Raw genomic sequence first — 22,200 nt, forward strand, 5'->3', positions numbered from 1 at the left:
CTTTATTTTTTGTTTTTGTATATTGTATTTGTATATTTTGTATATTTGTATATTTTTATAATTATATTTTTTATACTTTTTCCCTTGTATTTATCTTTTTTTACAGTTGCTTCCACTTGACGATTATATACTTTTACTTCAAAATTTTATCACTTGATTCAAAATTCAATAATTCTGTTAAAAGGTTGCAAATAAGCCTATTTTGGTAAAAAATGAACTTTTTTTTAAATTCATATTCTGGTATTGAAAATTCAACTGAAATCTCTCTGGGTTGAAGATTTTATTCTTCTTTGGATAATTGATCTCTTTTGGTTGAATTCAGTTGTTTATGATTTAGAATAAAAATATGTTTTGGTTGAAATCTCTAGTGTTACATTATTCGTTGAATAATCTCTTTTGGTCAAAAATGTAACTGTTTTGTCGAAAATGGATATTTTTCCAATGAAAATTAAACTTCTTGGGTAAAAGTTGAACTACTTTGTTAAACATTTGTTTTGTTGATTGAGGTTTAATTTGTTTAATTTGTTTGTTTTTTGGTGAACAAATTTTTTTATTTTGAAATGTTCTCTTTTTGGATAAAAAATGTAACTGTTTGGTTAAAAATTATTTTTTTTATTGAAAATTCACATTTGCGAGTTGAAATTCTACTTTTTTCACAGAAAATTAGTCTTTCTGCTTAAAACTTTAAATCATTAGAAGAATTTTTTTTCTTTTTGACTTAAAAATCTTTATTTGTTAAAAATTTTCCGTTTGGTTGGACAATTAATCTCTTTTTTTGTGAAAATTCATTTTTTTTACTAAAAATTTAACTTTTTAGTGAGAAATGCAACTGTTTGGTTCAAAATAATTTTATTTCAGCTGAAAGTGTAACTGTTTCTGTTGAATTTTATTCTTTTTTTGTTTGCAATTTTGACTATTTGGTTAAACATTCATCTTCGTACGTAGAAAATCGAAGTATTTCGTAGAAAATTTAATTCTTTTGTTGAAGGTTCAAGTATTTGTGAAAAAGTTTACAAGATTAAAATGTTGGTCCTTGAAAATTAATGACTAGGTAAATGAAAATTGGCTCAGAGAAAAATAAGAGAAAAGTCAGGAAATTTGGAAAATGAAGTGTTTCGGTTACCCATTAAGATTACGCAGTAGGCATTGATCAAAGGAAACATTGAGCAACTTCCTCCATTGAAGTTCCTACTTTGAGGAACTTGCTGTTTAGCCGATCGATGCAATTTATTTGTATCGCGTTTTGCTTAGTTATAAGAGAAAATTATTTAGGGACTTTAGCAAACGTTTACAGTATCCTCAATCATGCAGTATGCAAACTTCCTTGAGGCAGCTAACAGATTCCCCTCAGAGTTTCTGACGCGACAAACGATAAGGTTATATAGTTATATTCCATACTCGTCTTTCGTCCCTTGTCACCCTTAAGCCTCAGGAATATCAAAGTGCCTTCGCTTCGAATCTAATAAAAACTTTGCTATCTGTTTCAGATTCCCCCAGTGTCCAATCCCTGAAGCGCCATCCTGCCATCTTGGCCACGCTTCTTTTGGTAAGTTTATTGTATCTTCTCTGTTTGGCAAATTACTTTCTAATTGTAAATTATTACAACTTATCACTGAATGAAAAATATTTGACCCAAAACGGGAAATTTAAATCTAGTTTCTTCAGCCTATTGCTGAAGAATTCTCTGATATCTTCATTTTATTGCTTCTTATAGAGAGGCAGTAATAGGTTTAGAGATATAAAAAAAACGTGTACCTTGTTTATACGAGAAAAACTTTTTTGATATTGTTGAACCTTTTATGATTTACTATTAATGTACTGTATCTGAGAATATCAGATAAATTATTCAAAGTCTATGAGTCTCTTTTGTTTTTATTCTATTTGCTTGTGAACTTGATTGTGATGTTGCTGTCGAGAAAAATCGAGTGTTCGATTGGATCTCATAGAATTCTCATCAAATTTTAAATCTGTTTCCTGAGGGAGCAGCATTCCCTTCTATTTCCTTTTCTATTTCTTCCCCTAATATAACCCACTCTACCAATACTGGACCCCTGCATCCCACTTAGATGACCTCCTCGGCGTTCTGCGGAGAATTCAATTAATTTCGAGAGATCTCTCTTCAACCCGTAAAATATTTCACGTGCACCCTTCAAGCTGCGAAATAACAAATTCCTTAGATACGAATGCACCCTGTGTTAAATTTTTGAAAGAAAAAGTAAATAACAATTTATATGTCATTAAAAATAAATGAGCGGTGAAAGTATCAATGCGTTTGATAAAATACAGGATCTCTTCCCCAGTGAAGTAGAAAATTATTGTTTGAAACTCTGCATACCGCGATACAATATTTGCAACTGAGTTGATCGCTGACCTCACTGACGCCAGAGTTTGGTTTGAATCACGTAACAAGATTCTCTAGATTTGTTGCATAGAAATGCAGTTGAACGAATTGTCGATGCAATCAATACAATGGATGTTGGTTCGAGAACCAGCATAATTATTTACCTCTGTTATTAGCAATGTATATAATAATGTCGAAGGATATAAATTTAAATTACGATATTATCATCACCTAAATTATTATTTGTTTTCCTCTCTTGTCGAAATGTGTTTATTTAAAATTGCTCTCTTCATACATAAACAAAATTTTGAGAAAATTTTACTCAAGTTCATCACAATTATTTAAATGAGATTGAATCTTTTTACTTTTAAAAAGTCTAATTTCTCTTTATTCTTTGAAGTCTGGATTTTGTAGAGGAAAATTTTTTTTATTTCTTCAGACATTATATTTTTGTCAAAATTGAATTGTGAAGAAGAGTGATGTCATTTTTATGTCTTCTGAACGCAGTTGCGAAGACTTTCAAGGAAACGTGGTTGAGTTCTGGTGCCCCGCTTAGAAGTTTGAAGGGTTATTAAAGTGAGGCCTGTTTTGTTTCCAGCTTCGAAAGTATAGTTCCAAAGTTTGGCTATTTCAAAAGTTTGCAATCGCATTATGTAAATAATTTATTATCACTTCAAAATTACCTAAAAACTCAATTACTTCACCTTCGAACATTCAAATAGCTCTTAGTAAACGAAGTTCCTCTGAGACTTTGAACACCGTATCACAAAATTGTTCCATCTGTTTCAATTTTCCTTTGAGAAAGTTTTGAAATTCCATTCTCTCCTAAAAAGGTTTCATACGCCAGATTCTCGTCGTTATGCAATTTAATGACTTTTCCACATTACTTTTGGTGTGTTTTCTTAGATTCCAATTGCATAATCGTTTTTCCTGGTATAGCAGTCTTTGCTCAAGAAATTTAGTCGAGTTTGATTCCCTTTGCCTTCTGTCCCTTCGGTCCTTGGGGATAAAAGACAAAGTTCTTGGGGGATTTTCTAGAAAAGGTGGACGCTTCTTGTTCTCAACAGGAGCCAATATGGCGACGTGTCGTCTGCTGAAACACCCGCAACAGACATTCACATCACCCTCTGCTCTTACTTCGTACAGAGTAATAAGTAGCCGTCGGCGTCCGTGTATTGGATTAGGGACTTCGGCCCCCAAATGACGTTGTGTGGGGTCGTTACTACAAGACGTTGTTTTCACTACGACTCAATGACTCCTACCCTCTTTTTCTCTGGTCAATGATGCATGTATATGTATCATATATATGTATATGTTTGTGTGGTATCATCCCCTAAGATTGCTCTTTCGTACTCTTCCTTTGGTCGATATTGTCTCCTCGAGGGAACCATCCCTCACAATGCACCAGATGATGCTACTCTTCCGTGATAACGAGAAATTGATCCCTGAAGGCTGACGATGGGTACCTGTATTTTTCCTAGATTTCCTGGTTTACGTGAAATTTAAAAAAATTTAAAGTATATTTAAATCTGAAAAATCCGCTGGGAATAATCATTTATGACTTTCATTTATAAAGTAAAGAAGCTTTGAATAAATTGCCAAATGGCTCCCCCTAAAAATTGTGCAATTCTATGATCGGATGCCTATTCCAGGATCTGCATAAGAAAATCTGCAGGGCCATTTGGAAATTTAAAAGCTCTCAGCGAAACAAAAAGAATCAGGAATCAATGGGTAGAATATTATCGACTACTTTTCGAATCCTTTTGTTAAATCTGCAGTTTATCTTTTTTCGACGATGCTAGACAGATAAAGTTTATCGGGTGGATTTTCCCGCTAAAACTCCTTGGCACCAGTGACGTGCCCTGTGAGTCAGCTTGTCACCATGACTACCAACTGTATCCCTCTGGTATCCTCCGCACTGAGAACAGCGTATATCCGTTATATAAGAACTTCCTAGGATCGAAACGGACGAGAGATTATACATCAGGGAAATGAGGGGAAACAAGATCGGAAAAAGCAATATTTAAAAAAGTGGCGTCCGAAACGCATCTTATTCTTTCTGTCATAACTCTGAGAAAACATAAATATTTCGACGTGTACAAATTATGAGCTTCTGTATAGGAACTGGCATATTGCAAAGTTCTATCTCAGAAATAGCATATTGAAAGGTTCTAACTCGGGACGTGCAACTTAGAAGGATCTATAGTCTATACATCTGAGGATGCTGCTGTACTCAATACAATTTCTATTAGGCCAGTCAACGAAGCTGAATTAGGAGGCTTAAATGGAAATAATGTATAACAATGAACTTGGTTGTCAGGAAGCTTCCTTAGAGGGTCTTGAAACACCTCCCAAAATTCAGTAAATTTGGCCATCTTCCAATATGGCGGATTATTTCGTTTGTTTAGATTTTCCTTGGAAACGGCTGTTTTTAGAGCAAAAATAGAGTTATATAATAAAACACTCTAAATTTTCTTTCGAATAAAAAAGGTTATATAAAATACTGCCATAAAGTGAATAGTTTGCCCGAAAAATTGAAAAGATTGAACATTTTTGGAAGTTCATTATTTTTGCATTTATGAGCGACTGCCTCAGTGAAAACGAGTGCAGTTTATTGTTTCGAGGTTGGCTGAAGGTAAGCTACCGTGATCGATAATTTCGTTGTAGCTATATTATTTATTTAATACTGAAAATTATTCTGATCATTTTCAACGCTTAATTTAAAGAAGTTGCTTTCATTTCTCGAAGTAGGGACTTTTTTTGAACCTGTGTCAAAACTCTCGGAAAATCCGAGTTGAGCCTTGGGGGTGAAGTAATAACGATGTATTTACTGCAGGCCAACTTTTTTCTTCAAACGGTAGAAAACATAATGCACCCATCGTAAATAATCTCAACTCCTTCCATGTGCCTGGGATCCTTCGAACTGCATTTCCCAGGGCATGAAGCGACCACGGTCCTGTGGCCACAGGCGACTATCGGCGTCCCTCTTCCGCCAAAGCAAATACGCGAGGGCAAGCGAGAGAGTACCGGGCTTGTTAGTACAGTCAAACACAATCATTTCTATTTTTGTAAGAGAACCTTTCTTCTCCCGCTAACATTTCACGTCTATTAAACGCGTTTTTTGTATCAGAAAATAATCATATCATTACTGATTTTTGCATGAAGCATTCCAAAGGTGCTCCAATGATCGTTTTAAAATTCAGTAATGATCTGATTAAAATTAAGCTTATAATCAAGCTTTGAAGTGAAATTAAAGCTTTTGTTCGACACGCCTCCAAAATACTTCTAGCTTCACATCTACTGTTATTTATATAGAAAGTCATTTGTAAAATAATAATTTCGAAGACAATCTAACAAGAACAGAAAATTATTAACATTCCATGAAATAATTCAGATTAATGCTTCAAGGGGAAGATAATAAAATAACCATTTTTGTATCTTCATTCTTCTCCCGCTAACATTTCACGTCTATTAAACGCATTTTTTGTATCAGAAAAATATATCATTACTGATTTTTGCATGAAGCATTGCAAAGGTGCTCCAATGATCGTATTAAAATTCAGTGATGATCGGATTAAAATTAAGCTTATTATTACTATTCTTACTATAACTATATATATACTGTTTTTAATTAAAAAATTACTTCGGAAAAATGTATTTTGTAACTAAACGCTTTCACTAAATTAAAAATATTGGCTCAGTGTAAAATAGTAATTCATGTTATTTTAAATTTTTGTATTACAAACAATAATAATTGTTTTATATTTATCAATATTTTACTGTTTATTCAAGCCGAATAAATCAAACCCGAATATTTAAAAATAAACAATTTGAAATTGAATTGTTTTATGTGGGAAAACTTAAATCGTTCAAATTTCGAATATCTTTTGAGCTTTGAGCGTTACTATTTTTATTTTCATTTAAAAAGAAAGGCTTAGTGTCCAAGTGGAATGTTTCAATTTAAATGTTTAAATAGCAATTGGACCCTTATTATTTCTAGACGAAATTTGAGTAATTTTAATAGGTGTTTGGAAGTTTTAAAAAGATTGAAAATTAATTGAAAACTTGAAATGATATCATATAATTTAAACGAAGTTTGTACCAACAAAATTCGGCTAGTCGAACCGAAATTTCGGTGCAAATAGCCACAGCCTAATTTAAAATAAAATGTTGATTTTTGCAGCTTTAAAAAAAAAAGAGAAACTTTTTAAAAATTGTGAAAGGCTTCAAAAGAATAAAACATTTTCATTAGATTCTTAGGAAAATTGAAAACCATTTTTTATTTTGGAATATTATTTACAAAGAATACTTAAAAAAGATTTTTAAATATTTCCAAAATTGTTATAAGAGTCTAGAATATTTTAACATGATTTTTTATAATTTTCTAAATTTCTAAAAGTTGAACGAAAAATTCTATTAATTTCAAAAGACATTCAGAAGTTCGAAAAACATTTCAAAAATAATTTTAAAGTTGGATACATTTAAAATAGCTTCTAGATTTAATAGGATTTTGAAATAAAATTTTTAGTTGAAAATGGAACTAGTTGAAAATTCGTTTGATTTATTTGTTAACTGTAAAGCTTGATTATAAGCTTATTTTTAATCCGATCATTACTGTATTTTGATACGATCATTGCAGCACCTTTGGAATGCTTCATGCAAAAATCAGTAATTATATGATTTTTTTCTGATACAAAAAACGCGTTTCATAGTCGTGAAATGTTAGCGGGAGAAGAATGGAGATACAAAAATTGTTATTTTATTATCTTCCCCTTGAAGCATTAATCTGAATTATTTCATGGAATGTTAATAATTTTCTGTTCTTGTTAGATTGTCTTCGAAATTATTATTTTACAAATGACTTTCTATATAAACAACAGTAGATGTGAAGCCAGAAGTATTTTGGAGGCGTGTCAAACAAAAGGTTTAAATTCACTTCAGAGCTTGATTGTAAGCTTAATTTTAATCCGATCATTACTGAATTCTGATAAGATCATTGGAGCACCTTTGGAATGCTTTATGCAAAAATTAGTAATGATATGATTTTTTTCTGATACAAAAAACGCGTTTAATAGATGTGAAATGTTAGCGGGAGAAGAAAGGTTCTCTTACAAGAATAGAAATGACTGTGCTTCACTGTACTAAGTCCGTTACTCTCTCGCTTGCCCTCGCGTATTTGCTTTGGCAGAAGAGGGACGCCGATAGTCGCCTGTGGCCACAGGACCGTGGTCGCTTCATGCCCTGGGAAATGCAGTTTGAAGGATCCCAGGCACATGGAAGGAGTTGAGATTATTTACGATGGGTGCATTATGTTTTCTACCGTTTGAAGAAAAAAGTAGGCCTGAAGTAAATACTTCGTTATTACTTCACCCCCAAGGCTCAACTCGGATTTTCCGAGAGTTTTGACACAGGTTCAGAAAAAGGCGATTTTTAGTATCAAATAATTAATTTAAAATTTCGAAAATTTGCAGATGCGTTGTTAAGACATGAGGAAGGTTAATGACAAAGTCCCTACTTCGAGAAATGAAAGCAACTTCTTCAAATTAAGCGTTGAAAATGATCAAAATAATTTTCAGTATTAAATAAATAATATAGCTACAACAAAATTATCAATATTGCACGGTAGCTTACCTTTAGCCAAGCTCGAAACAATAAACTGCACTCGTTTTCACTGAGGCAGTCGCTCATAAATGCAAAAATAATGAACTTCCAAAAATGTTTAATTTTTTCAATTTTCCGGACAAACTATTCACATTATGGTAATGTTTTATATAACCTTTTTTATTCAGAAGAAAATGTAGAGTGTTTTATTGTGTAAGTATTTTGCTCTAAAAACAGCCGTTTCCAAGGAAAATCCAAAACCATTAAATAGGCCGCCATATTGGAAGATGGACTTCTTAATATTTTTGATAAATTATCCTTTTCAAGAAAAGTAGTGTAACAATATGTCTCGAAATTCTCACAATCGCTGTTCTTGCAACCCGGTTTTGTTTTTCATAACTTGAATTTGTTGTATATCTGAAATTTTTAAATTGGAAAATTAAATGTAAAAGAAGTCAAAGAAGACCTTATGTGAATTCTGGAATATTTGTGCTTTTTATTTGCTATATGTTGCTGGAAATTAGTATTTTTTTAAACAGAAATTTAATATAAAATTATAATGTTTCGAAGAAGACTTGAAATTTTTAAAAATTTTGGGTTGTGTTAGTTTCTTCTACGGAATTTTGAATTTTAAAACAAAAATCATCCTCGAGATTCCCTTTTAGCGGAAATTCACATTTTTAAATAAAAATCATTAGATTCTAAAGGTTAACAATTTATAAAGAATTTTAGGTTATGGTAGCATTTTACACCAGGGGGGTGCCTCCACTGTACTGTCCAATGCGAAAAATGTGTCGCGAGAGTTGAAAACAGCCGTGCGGCGGCGCTAGTAGTATCTTTGTTCTACAAAACCATGCTGCACCGTAGAAAAAATGCATACAAATTTTAAAAAAATATAAGTAATACCCTTTAAAATAAATTTTTCTTCATAGTTTAGAGTCAGGCAGTAAATGAGACTTATGAACTTACGTATTATTTTCTTTAATATAAGAAACAGCGGCATAATTGACATAATTCAAACAAACAAAAAAATTGCGTGGATATTCAGAGTTTATAAAAATAAATAAATAATGAATATACAAATGAATGAAAAAAATTCAACTAAAAATTCACTAAAATTCACCGACTTCAAGACCGTCTTGTAAAATAAACGAATTATTAAATTTCCGCAAATATTTCAATTACTGAAATTTAGAACTGCAGAACATCGTTAATTGATTATTAATTTATGAGCTATTAGTGGAATTAGAAAGAAGGCAAACAATTTCATTAATCATCAATTAATAATTTATTCATTATTTTCGGAAAATTTTAAATTTTGTCAAACTTAGATTTCAGCTATAGAAATATTTTTGGGAATTTAACAATTCATTTATTTTATAATTCGGAAATTTTTGTTGTTACTAATTTATGATTGTGTTATTCATTTTTTCGTTATTTTATGTTAGCCCGGATATTAAAACACTTTAAAATATAGCGATGAAGAACTAATTTTCTTTATATTGCTGTTTTAAAATATAATGCTACTGCATAATAAATATAATTATTATACCTATAGATGACGAAGAAGGAATGTTATAAATCTTGCAATATTGTTTTCTATTGCAATGAAATAACGAACTCTTAAATGTGATATTTTTTTAATCAATTAGACTTTGTAACGAAGCTAAAATATTCTAACATTTGTTTTTCACTCTTATAGACCATTAACGAATATTTTTTTATCTTTGACAACACTCAAATTAATTAAAAATTATTTTTCGAAGTGCTATAATAAATCCATGTTGAAATTAAATTCCGAGAATTGAGAACAAGAAAATAAGTATTATCACCTTGTTTTTATATTTATGTAAATATAATTTTCATAATATTCTTGAAAAAATTTAAAAGCTTTTAAAATATTTCAGGCTCGTCAAATTCCTGAAAATATTTTTAACTGACACGAATTTTTCTCAAAATTTTTAAGAAATCGTTTGTGATGTTCAAAAACCTTTTTCAATCTTCTCTTAAAGTTCATTTTTCAAAATGAAAAATTATTTAAAATTTTCACACGAATGTAAGAAAAATTCTTTTTTTTTTTAATCTTGTCAGACCTTCTAAACCTTCCAATTTCTAAAAATTATTCAAATGTTTCCTACATTTTTTATTTCTTCTGCAAAATTAAAAAATTGCCTTAAAATCTTTTCGATCCTTGTTTGACTATTTTCGAAATCTTCTAAAATATTTCTAAATAATCTCTTCAAATTAATGTTTCAAAATAAAAAATTATTTTAATTTTTCTTAGGAACCTGAAAAAATGTCTTTCGATTTCGTGAAACTTTACAAAAATCTTAAAAAATCTTTACAAGTTTTAATTATTTTTTAATCGTTTCGAAACTTTTGAGTATCTCTTAAGCTTACTCAAATTTTTTCTAAAATGATGTAATATAGCAAAATTTTGATTAAAAATATTTCACACTTTTTAAAAATTTTAGGAAATAATTCAACATGTTTTGTGATCTTCTTTTGATTTTCTCTTGAAATTCCTTACAAAACAATCATTTTAAAATTTCCTATGAATTTTAAGAACTGTTCTTCACACCCTGACGAAATTTAGTTTACCTAAAAAATTTGTAAATCTTGAAAAATTAAAAAAATTGTTTCAAAGTCTTCCTTATTCTTTTAACTCACATTTTAAAATCTTTAAAACTTAACATTATTCATTGAAAATAAAACCGAAACCATTTCTCCTCAGATCTTTCATAATTATTAAAAAGCTTCTAACTCTTTTATTCGGGTTCTACGGGTGTTCTCTGAGTTCACTTTTATAACCTGATTTTCACACCAGAGCGATAAACATCGGGATAATTAATGGAAATGATTCGATAAAAACAAACAGAAAACTCTATTGGGAAAATCCACAGGAGGCTGTTTTACACAAAAAACTGATATTTTAAAAGAAAAAATTATTTTTGTAGAACAAGATTAGCAATTTTTTAAAGAGTTTCAGGTTATATGAAAGTTTTTTTTAGAAGAGATCGGTTTTTCTGAACAAAAATCATGAGATTTCGAAGAAGATTTACAATTCTCAATGCCAATTTTCTGTTATTTTCTATTACTTTATGTTACTTTATTGTTTTTTGTTAGGAATTTTTGGTATATCATTAATAAAAAAAGTTATTAGCAGTTTGAAAACATTGTAAGAAAGATGCATAAGTTTTGAACTATTTTATGTTAGTGGCTTGCGTAACAAATTGGTTTTTCAATGTCAAAAGAATGTCAAATACCGGATAATCGCTATTTTTAGTACAAAAAATCATTAAATTTCGAAAAAGATAAAATTTTTATATACATTTTTAAGTTAAGCTAGCGGGTGTCACCAGAAATACCGATATAGACTTTAAATTTGAAACAATTTTTGTCATGGGATGCTAGTGTTTTTTATCAAAAATTGATATTTTTAATGCAAAAAATCCTTAGATTAAAAAAAATATTTACAATTTTGAACCAAAATTATTTACATTGATTGTATATCTATTTATTAATATATTTCATATATTTATTCCAGATAAAAATCATTTGACATAAAAAATTAAACATGCAATTTTGAACAATTATGTTATATTAATGTTTTTATCGGAAATTTGTATTTTTTAACCAAAATGCAACGGTTTTTTTCATTACAAAAATATTATATATTAATTCTGAAGTTAAGATATCAATTTTCATAAATATCATACAATATATTCTCCTTGCTTCTTTCTAAACGAAATAGATACTATAAAATACAAACATTTTGTATCAATATTAATTTTATATTTTAATTTAAATATTTCTTGTGAAAAAAAAGAAAACTTTATTTCTAAAACATATCGGATTATCTGGGAAGTTACGAAGTTTCTTTTTTGTTTATGTGTGTAAAGCTAGCTTTATTTTTCTTACCGTAAAGGTTATAGTTATAATTGAAAAAATACATATTCCTTACAGATTCTGATAATGAAACGATAATACTTTTATCATTTAAAAAATTACCATTCGCGGTTATAATGCAAGGAAGAAAACAAGAAATAGAAGCAGAGTACGTCGTTACGAACTTTTTACAGAAACCCGCCTGCTGTTATATTCCGAAGGGAGTTTTTCTTTGAATTAAGTGAAAACCTTTACCAGAGTGCGAACGCGGAATGAAATAATGAATTTTCATTTCTATTACTTTTCACTTTTCTTTTGCTTACCTCTTAAAAGCGAAGCACGTTCATTGCAGCTTCTTTAAATAAGCATACAGTCGCTTTAATTTCTAACAAAAAGATCTAAAATAACAATATAACAGTCCAGGTTGAATGCGAATGCGAATAAAAGCTCAATTAACACTCTACTTAGCACAGAAAATGAAATTGTTCACTCACCTTTTGATCTATGTTAATTGATCTAAACATGATTTATTTCTTCTGGAAAGATAGTGGTTAAACAGACTTTCTGAATAAGAGTTTCATGCTGTTGAATTTGTAGGTTATATAACTGCATCCATAAAACGAGTACATATTTCATTTTTGCCCATATTGCGAAGTTTTACAACCCCTTTTTTGAGGAATGTAGTGTCCCAACAGGTAATGACTCCGCAATGTTTTCGGTTGGGATGACAAATTGTCCAGGATACAGCAAACATATCTTTCACGCCGGAAAGTGTCCATTCCAATTTCCTCTCTCGTGAATCAGAGAAACCAAATGGAACGCAATAAAGCCGTTGTTCGTTTTACTCATTTCACATTCGCAAACCTAACCCCAGATATAGGTATTTATCCCATTCGAACCCTAACCTTTTTATCAGATTTCCAATTTCCAAAACCTGTAAGAATCTCGAATTTACGTTCCTGCTGAAGGACATCGTAAATTCCTTAAAAAGTGGTGAAACGATACCAGAATTACGAGGGTTTGCTGTAGTTTTTCATGAGTGGAATCTGAAAGTGTAAGCGCAAGGGAACTTTAATATAATTCCTAAAAAATTACCCAATTTTATAATCAAAAATATGAATTTTTTCGACAGTTAGTTTAGAGACAGCTTGTGGGATCCGTCATTTACTTTTTTTAAATTATTTCGTTTTATCATTACACATTTTTTTTATTTTTAAGTTTTTATTTTAAATGTTACAAAAATTTTCATTATTCAAATCAAATTTTTAAAGTTTAAATAATTGAAGTATAAAATAATTGTCTTTTGAAAAATTTGACGAAATAATACTATAAGTTTGGTTCTGAAAACTCGAGTTTAAAATGTGTTTTGTATTCAGATCCCTTCAAAATTAAAATTGTTCCTTACTAAAACTTTTATGTATGAAATTTTCTTATTTTCAAAGTTTAAACTTTTAATATGATTAAATTTATAGGGTTTTCAAACTAAAAACTCTTTAATTTTAAATGTGCGCTTTGAAAATTCTCTTTTTATATTTTAGTTTTGCAATGTGTAAGAGACAATTTAAAATTTATTTATTCCAATCATTTTAATTTCAAACTGTATAATTTGAAAATAAAAATTTGTATTTGGAAATTTTTAATGCGTGGAAATAGATTTATTTGTAAGCCAATTTCGGGAATTATCCCGACTGATTAAATTGGGAAGTTGTCCCGTATCTCGTGATTTTGGACGAAAATCTTGGAAAACGAGCAACAATAGGTAAGATTTTCGATAACCTTGAAACTTTAAAAATTTTTCGAAAATTTCTTGAAATTAAAAAAAAATACTCAAATGTTTTTGAAATCCTTTCAAGTCACTTTAAATGATTAAAGTATATGAAAAATACCGCAAGGTATTTCAACTCCTTTAAAATCTTATGATTTCCCCGCAAATTCTTTGAAGCTCTATAGATTCTTTGGAATTTTTCAAAATACTCTTAAATATTTTTAAAATATTTGAAATTGCTTCTAATTATTGGAATCAGCTGAAGATTCCTTGGATTTTTTTAAATTAAACATCCTAAAATATTTGAAATTCCCTATAATCTGTGGAAATACCTTTCAATATTTGCAATTATTTGAAACTCCACGTAATCCCTCAATTCTTGTTAATAATTTCCTTTGAAAATTATTAAAATATCTGGGCAGCTTTTAAATCCCTTAAAAACAGTGACATTCTTGGAAATTTCATAAAATATATCGAAATCTTTTTAAATCTTTTGAAATTTTTTGAAGCTCTTGAAAATTCCATTAAAATTTAAAAATGTGTATTCTGCAATATTTAAAATCATTTGGAATCTCTTCAAATTATCGAAGTCGAATTAAACTTCCATTACATCTTTTCAAATACCCTAAAATATATAATATCCTCTGAAATATTTTGAATTCCGGTGAAACTTTTAAAAGTTGTTGAAAACTTGTTTGGAATTTGCAAGAATATACTAAAATTTCCAATTTCCTTTCAAATCCCTTCAATTCATTAAAATCTATTAAAAATTTCTTTGAATATTTTTAAATATCCTAAGGTATTTGAAAAGAATTTAAGAAAATTCAGAAATAAATATAATAGAAAATTATTTTTCATTATTTTTTATTATTCATTATTATTCATTATTATAATAGAAATAGGGTATCAATTCACTAGTGGTTAACCTATGGTCTAGTTTAAAAAAAAAGTGACTAAAGTAATGTTTTCGTTTAAAATAGCGACTATAGTAACTTCATCATTAAAAAGTGGCTAAAAAGTGATTTAAGCAAAAAAGTGACTAAAAGTTACTATATAACAGCCCTGACTATTTTTTTCAATTACTTAAAGTGCATTTCATAGAAATTGCCTGACTTTCGCATTTTTTGTTCAAAATCCCTGACTCATCCTGACCAACGAAATTCCCTAAATTTTCTCTGATTTGCAGTTTTTCCCTGGGCAGCAGCTACCCTATATCTTACAAATAAAACTAATATATTAATTTTTTATGAGATTTTGAAATCTAAAAAAAATGGTCCGTTTGATGGATGAAAATGGACTACTAAAAAATATGTCTTCTTCAAATAAAAAAATCCTGAACATTCCATCAATTTGCTCTTCGTGAAAGAATGTCACATCTATCGAATTGTGCATGGCTTTAAAGCACTCGATTCGTCATCGTGCCCAAACGTGATACGATTTTGATGGAAATGCTCCCCCAGAAAGTTAGTCGCAACAGACGTCCCTAGCAAATCCTATTTGTCGGAACAATGGGAAGTCGGAGGACTTATACGGTTCTTGTCTTTTACGGTATTCGGGAAGGCTTTATAGGAAACGCAAAATCGTGAGCGACGAGTTGAATAAGGTGGCAGGCTCTTGGCTTTGTTCCCTTCTACACTTGTCAGATAGGTAGAACTGTTTGTGACAAGTCAATCACACCAGAGGATGCCAATGCTCGGTAAATGTCGATGCCTCCAAACAATGTCGACGCCTTCTCTCTTATCAGCTGTTAATGACGCGACGACAGGAAGCATGCAGCGTACCATATCGCTCTAATGTGCGCAGAAGATTGTGGAAATGAACTCTGCCAGAGCACAATAATGTGGATGGATTTGTGCATTTTATGGTCTAATCGATGATTCACGGATTAACATTCATTGTTATTCCTTACTCGCGAATGCAGTTTCATCAGAGTTAAAAGAGTATGTGATTCTTTTGCAGTTAACCTTTGATTAGTGATTTGTTCGAACCAGGCAATGGAGGCAAAACCAAGATTTGAGAATTGCAAAAACTATTCTGTTCACGTAAGAAACATCGGGAACTTCAACTTCGCTAATATTTTTTGAAATAAATGAGTCTGCTGAATGTTTTACATTATTTAATGGTTAACCTTTGACTTCTGTGTCGCTAGAACTAGACAATGGAGAAGTCAAAATTTTAGAAATACAAAAACTCTTCTGTGTACGTAAGAAACATCGGGAACTTCACCTATGCTCATTTTTGTTGCAATAAATGATTCTGTTGAATATTTTACCTTATTTATTCGAAATTATTTAAACCTAGCAGTATTTTTTAGAACCCGATAGCCAAAACAATTCCATCAAGAAAAAATATTTAATTGTTATTTTATTATTATACCTTTAAGACAGATACCTTTCGAGGTTAGCCGGACTCACTCGATACTAGCTGGGGCAAGTTCATATAAAATAGGTGAGTGAGGGATTTATACGAGACGTAATGGCGGGTATAGATTTTTAATATTAATATAGAATTCTCGTGCTGTTTATTTAAATAACACTTTTGTTCCGCAAAACTGCTTCACCCAGGTCGCTGATCAATCTCTCTAGCGAGCTCCCCAGACGGAGAGCTTCACAAAGCCATGATGTAAAGCTCTCCACTCGGGCCCATTAAAACCCATTTTCGTTTCAGGAATCACACTTTTTTATCCTCACACACCTCTTTAGTATACATTGCATCATGCAAGCTCTTGTGTTTCTATGGCTTTTTATATCTTTTCGAATTAGGGACTGATTCACATATTCCAAACATCCTTTCCTCGTTCTGCATCTGGATAAGCTACCATTTACTGTACCTCGATATATTTGTTTCGTCATTCATTCATCTTTCATTCTCTCAAAATGTCCAAACCATCTCAGTGAATTTCTTTCGAATCTGTTAAATAGTGTTTCAGCTACACATCATTCTTGTAGCATTCTCTCATTACCGATTTTGTCCATTAGCGTTTTACCACACACATTATGAAGGTATTTCCTGCCCACCAACCATACTCTTAAAAATTGCAATATTATTAACGATGGTCTGATCAAAAACAGAAAAAATTATGTTTGTGAACAAAAATTTTAAACATAAAAAATTGTTGATCTGAAAAATGTTGTTTTTAACTGAACTTTTTTCTTATCGCTTTTTAATAAATTTTTAAAGATGATGCACTTTTCAATAGTTCAAGCATGAAAAGGAATCATAAACAACAGCGTCTGGAACGAAAAATTTCATAAGCACATAACAATATTTCTGTGGCGGAAATGAAATAAAGCGTATTTGCTATTTGGATAAGTCATATGTCATTTTTACGAATCTTTAAAATGGGATTCAAATAGCTTTAATTTTCGTATTTTTTTATGGGCATCCATTATGTATGTCGTATTGCAAAATGAATATTCATTGAACACTATCAGATTCTAGAAAATTTGAATTGTATTTTAAAGATTCGTAAAAGTCACAGATAATTTATCATAACTGCAGATTAGCCATATATCATTTGCACAGAAGATTTGATCATTTATTTATTAATAACAATTTAATAAGATTAATGTATAGATAATTATTTTCCCGAGAAAAGATAAGCTATGATTAATTAAAATGCTAACATTTTTTAAAATTTGAAAAAAAGCTATTTAAAAAAGTTTTATTTTGACACATAGCTCCAACCTATTTTAGACATAAACGTTATTTTATTCGTGTTTTCTCATATAAACATTATTTATAAACATAACATTTGATAAATAAACTATTTTTCTAGGCTTAAAACTTTTCTTATTAAAAATAATCTTGATGTCTTTAGATGAGACGATCAGTGCTGACATTGCAATTGCTAAAAGTATTACTAGCTATTTTTTCACGTGGCCCGATTTTTCATGACTAATGTCCAGAATACCGTCAGCCCTTCAAAAAAAAAGTTTTCTATTTTGAAAGGCAATAGTGTTGTAACATTCAGTTTAAAATATAAATTTCTGTTAATTTGAATGTCTGGTTCTAAAATATTATTTCACTTTATGCATTCAATAAATTAATTGACTATTATTAATTTCCAAACACGAAGGCCTTGAATTTAAATGTATTCGACTTCACTCTTCACATCAGTTTTTAGCACTTAAAATTTTAAATACAGTATTATAAATTTCAAATTGAAATTCATAATTGTTATACTAAACTTTAAACACAAAAAGGAAACAATCGAGATTCGATCCTTAAAGGTCATACTGTAATTTATTGAGGATTTAAATCTTACAATTTAAGTCATTAACAAAAACGGGAACTTTTGGTAAAAGTGCTCTCAGAATTTTAACATATAAACATTATTACTTATTTATTTGATTTTCAAACTTCAAAGCCCATAGCATTATTTACAAATTATGTTTCGGACTCATTAAACGTGAGTTTCGGGCCCAAATAATTAAATAGAAGCAGAGGGACGTTACATTATCTAAATCCGGAGATTGTAACTATTTTCTAAATGCATTTCCAGTTGCCACCCTGGCAAAAAGCAGCTGTTCAGTTCTCACATTTCGAGAGCCCTCAAGAAATAAGAGTTACTCTAAAATATCGAAGGATTCCTATATGTATAATGTCTAAAAATGCCTGCGGCTGGCTATTCTGCGGTGTAACATATGTGAATATGTGTAGTATATGTGTGTAGTATATGTGTGTTCATCTCAGCGTAAATCTTCTCTCTATACTTATCACATGTGTCAGTCTTTATAGCTTTACGAACTGTGATAAATGATACAGCTTGCACTTAAAGACATTTTGCTACATCGGTACTCCGGATACCTGAAGCTCACTGACTAGTATCACCGTCGAAGATTTTTTAGTCACGAGACATGGCAATATACGCAGAAAATCATTAAATTTCCCATAACAAATTACCAAATTTGCCCCAGAAGATATTAAATTAAATTTAAATTTTGAATATTGAAAACTATGAATATGATACATAGATAAATTATTTATTTAGAGGTTAAATAAGGACCAATGCTATAACAATATTGGAGAATAATAGCAGTATACGAATAGTAATAATTGATTATTCGATTCAGAGAACCGTACATACTTGAATCAGTACAATAAAACATCATTAATTACAAATAATTGCATAACTAATTATGAATAGAATTTATTTTACTTAATTGTACGGATGTTATCTATTATCATATTTTAATTGATAAATATTATTTTTGACATAAATTACCATGCAGCCAACATTTTTGTAATATTCTGATAAAAAAATAGGAGTCACTGTAAATTTATTATTAGCAATCATAAAAAGGGCGAGTGCAACCATAAAAAGTGGGTATATGAGGCGCATGAAAAACGAAATAAAACTCGTTTTACAATTTTATTTGCCGATCAGGATTCTGGTTTCTATGGAGACGAGTTCATGCCTTTCACGGTGATCGTAGCACCCTCGCCTAGAACATCGCATTCTTCTTGAGGCTGACGGTTACCGAACACGTAAGGCGTTAGGGTACTTACTTTTCGAGAGATCGATTTCTTCGAGATTAGGGGAATGAATGTATGCCTTCGCCCGTATTTACTTTCCTGCTCCATTGAATCCAGCGGAGATAATAATGTATTCTGGCACAACCTGTGTATCACTCTTTGACCCTCTACTTATTTCGCCTCTGACCACTTCTTGTTAATTTTCTGCGAGGGCTAAAATAAATTGAACGAAAAAGGACACCCGAAGATCCCCCTGAAGGATGATGACTTTCCTTCGGAAATCCGACAATTGCCATTCGAAATAATCTCGTGACGATTTAATAGCCTTTGAGATTACAATTTTCAGATAAAAAAATTTATATAAATATGTCTTTTACGTTATTTTTTACAGATGTAAGTCGATACGATAATTTAACGGATTTCCGCTTAATATTACCCTGTTCGAAATATTGTTGTTGTCGAGAACTGTTGTTTTTTTTATTTTAATCGCATCTCGTTTTGACTTGCATATACAAACGAGATCCGGCAAGAGTCTCAATAATGTTTACATTTTGAGTTGACGTTTCGTGTAAATGTAAAAAAATGCAGTAGAATTTCAAATATATGGAAGTGGGGTCAAGATGAAAAAGAATAAGGCCAAAAGATGTCATCGTCACTTTCTAGCTCATTAAAGTAATAATTTGGTATTAAGCCAAAAAAATAAATCTAAATAATTTTACAAAATATTAACACTGAATTTATAAAACAGTAGGCTAGGAAATTATAAATATAACGGCCCAAAAAAGAAAATATATATTGTATAATTTTATGCAGACAGAAATCAGTTGGACATGGCAATAACAATTGAATAAGGACCAATTCATCAAAATTATGTTTTTGATGATCTCAATCAATTTTAAGATTATAATAATGACAACTCGATGCTGACCATTTAGTTTCCCTCCTCAAAAACACAGAAAATTAAACAAAAAAGGTTTTAACCTCCATGAAACATAGTAAATAATTGCAACATTCTTCTGTAATTTTGAATACATTTTTTATCATGTAATATAGAAATAATTTTAGTTTTTCTTTATCCAATTGTCCTTTTCCACGCCGAAAATAAAATCTGTAATGTGTGATTAACAAAAAGATACTTTAAAGATTGTTGTGAAACTATCAGCTAAAAATAAATAATTGAAACTATCTCGAATTGAACTCAAGTAATTTGAACCAACCACTTTATTTCCTATTTTTACCTTCTCTTGGATTCTAAAAATGGTGAAAGAAACAGTAGAGACACCTGTTTGGTCTCGATTCTTTCGAGCAAAAATGAAAAAGCTACTTCAATCTCGTATTATCCACTCTTAGTACGTCACTTCGTTAACTTGTTGCAACGGCATTATTTTCCAAGTTCTCATCTCTGCGGGGTTGAAATAGAAAAGGCATTTCGGAGGCGTAATCCCGTGATCTCTAACAACAGAGTTTTATTCCGAGGTCTCTCGAAAACTGTATTCTGCGCTGAACCGAGAACACTTCTCTATTATCAGAACTTTTTCTGAAGAGTCTAAAGTGGCATCAAAAAGTTAATTCTCTCAAAAGAGATATTTTGTATAATTGGAAGAATTCAGGTCGCGAGTAAAAAAATTTCAGGTGGAGATTGGAGATTTATACTGGCAAGGGATGACAGTAAAACGAAGAGAATTAATTTTCTTCAATATGCTCATTCCTTTTTTTCTTCCCTTGTATTTTCTTGCATTCTTTTTTTTTATTTTCCTGGATATTTTCGTTTGTTCTTGGAAAATTATTTGTAAAATGTCATTACTCTATTAGCTATGAGATTATGCATGATAAATTTCCCTCGCTTATTAGTCTGGAGTTAAATTGCTCGAATTTCCTTCACGAGTCTCAAGACAATTTTGATCTATTCATCTCCTGATACGTTACTACAGAAAATTGCATCGCGTAGCAGACTACATGGAATCCGTTTGAGGAAAGTCGAAGTCGTAAGGAGAATAGTTGTCTAGCTATTCTACCCTTTTCAGCGTAAACCTTTCCTGCTTTGAAGATTTCAGCACCCATTCGATCTTCCTCCTTTACCCTCTTGTCTGCACCAAACAGCAGGATGCCTGTAATCCAAATATGCAGAAATCCTGTGAGATATGTTCTAGTCCAGTCTAAAAAAGTTTCAAAGTATATTACGTTAGTTGAATACATTTTGATGAATATGGTACCCGCGTGAAAAAAGTTTGCATGGCTCAAGCATGGCAAGACACTTGGAAATATTTGGCTGAAGCATGGGTCACGGCTGAATGGCAGCATGGCGCAAGCCTTGATCCTGTCCGTTTCCCATGCTTAGGACACGCTAACCACAAATGAATATTCTTAAGAACGTGTAAGTGTCAGAGAAAATGAGCTTGCATTAAAAATGAAAATCTTAGGTTTGCCAAAGGCCAACACGTCTCTAAATGGTAAGTTTATTACCCGGGTGCACCAGGTCGCACACCAGGTAGTTCAGCACGTATTCTACGAGAACTTTTTCAAAATTTAAATTTGGTGAATGATGAAAACAATTCCAAATGGTGAGTCGACGACCCGGGTGCACCAGGTGACACCCCAGGTATCTTAGCACATATTGTGCGAGAACTTTTTGAACATTTAGATTGTTCCAACAGCCAAAATTACTAAAAATAGTGACTCAACGATCCGGGTGCACCAGGTCGAGCACAAGGCAGTTTAATACTATTATATGAGAAATTTTTACAAATTCAAATTTTTGTGAATGATTAAAACAATTCCAAATGGTGAGTCGACGAACTGGGTGCACCAGGTCGCGCCCCAGGTATTTCAGCACGTATTCTACGAGAACTTTTTCAAAATTTAGATTGTTTTAACAGCCAAAATAACTAAAAATTGTGAGTCGATGTTCCGGGTGCACTAGGTCGAGCACCATGTAGTTTAATATGTATTCGACGAGAACATTTTCAAAATTTATACTTTTCGAATAATAAAAACAGTTCTAAATGGTGAGTCGAAGACCTGGGTGCACCAGATCGCGCCCCAGTATCAAAATCACTGAAAATTGTGAGTCAATGATCCGGTTATACCAGGTGGAGCACACGGTAGTTTAATACTATTCTACGAAAAC

At 31.0% G+C, this 22,200-nt stretch overlaps 1 protein-coding gene across 5 annotated transcripts in view; it reads left to right on the forward strand.

Annotated features, from left to right (window-relative positions):
• The window catches only part of LOC117172128 (protein tincar), a 292,915-nt gene that overhangs the window by 149,076 nt on the left and 121,639 nt on the right, over positions 1 to 22,200 (forward strand). For all 5 annotated transcript variants that reach the window (XM_033359919.1, XM_033359918.1, XM_033359921.1 and 2 more), the window contains exon 4: positions 1,488 to 1,546. The gene's annotated coding sequence lies outside the window, so the exon portion shown is untranslated. The remainder of the gene's footprint in view (positions 1 to 1,487; positions 1,547 to 22,200) is intronic.

Source organism: Belonocnema kinseyi, chromosome 4 (assembly GCF_010883055.1).
Source record: "Belonocnema kinseyi isolate 2016_QV_RU_SX_M_011 chromosome 4, B_treatae_v1, whole genome shotgun sequence".
NCBI lineage: Eukaryota > Metazoa > Arthropoda > Insecta > Hymenoptera > Cynipidae > Belonocnema > Belonocnema kinseyi.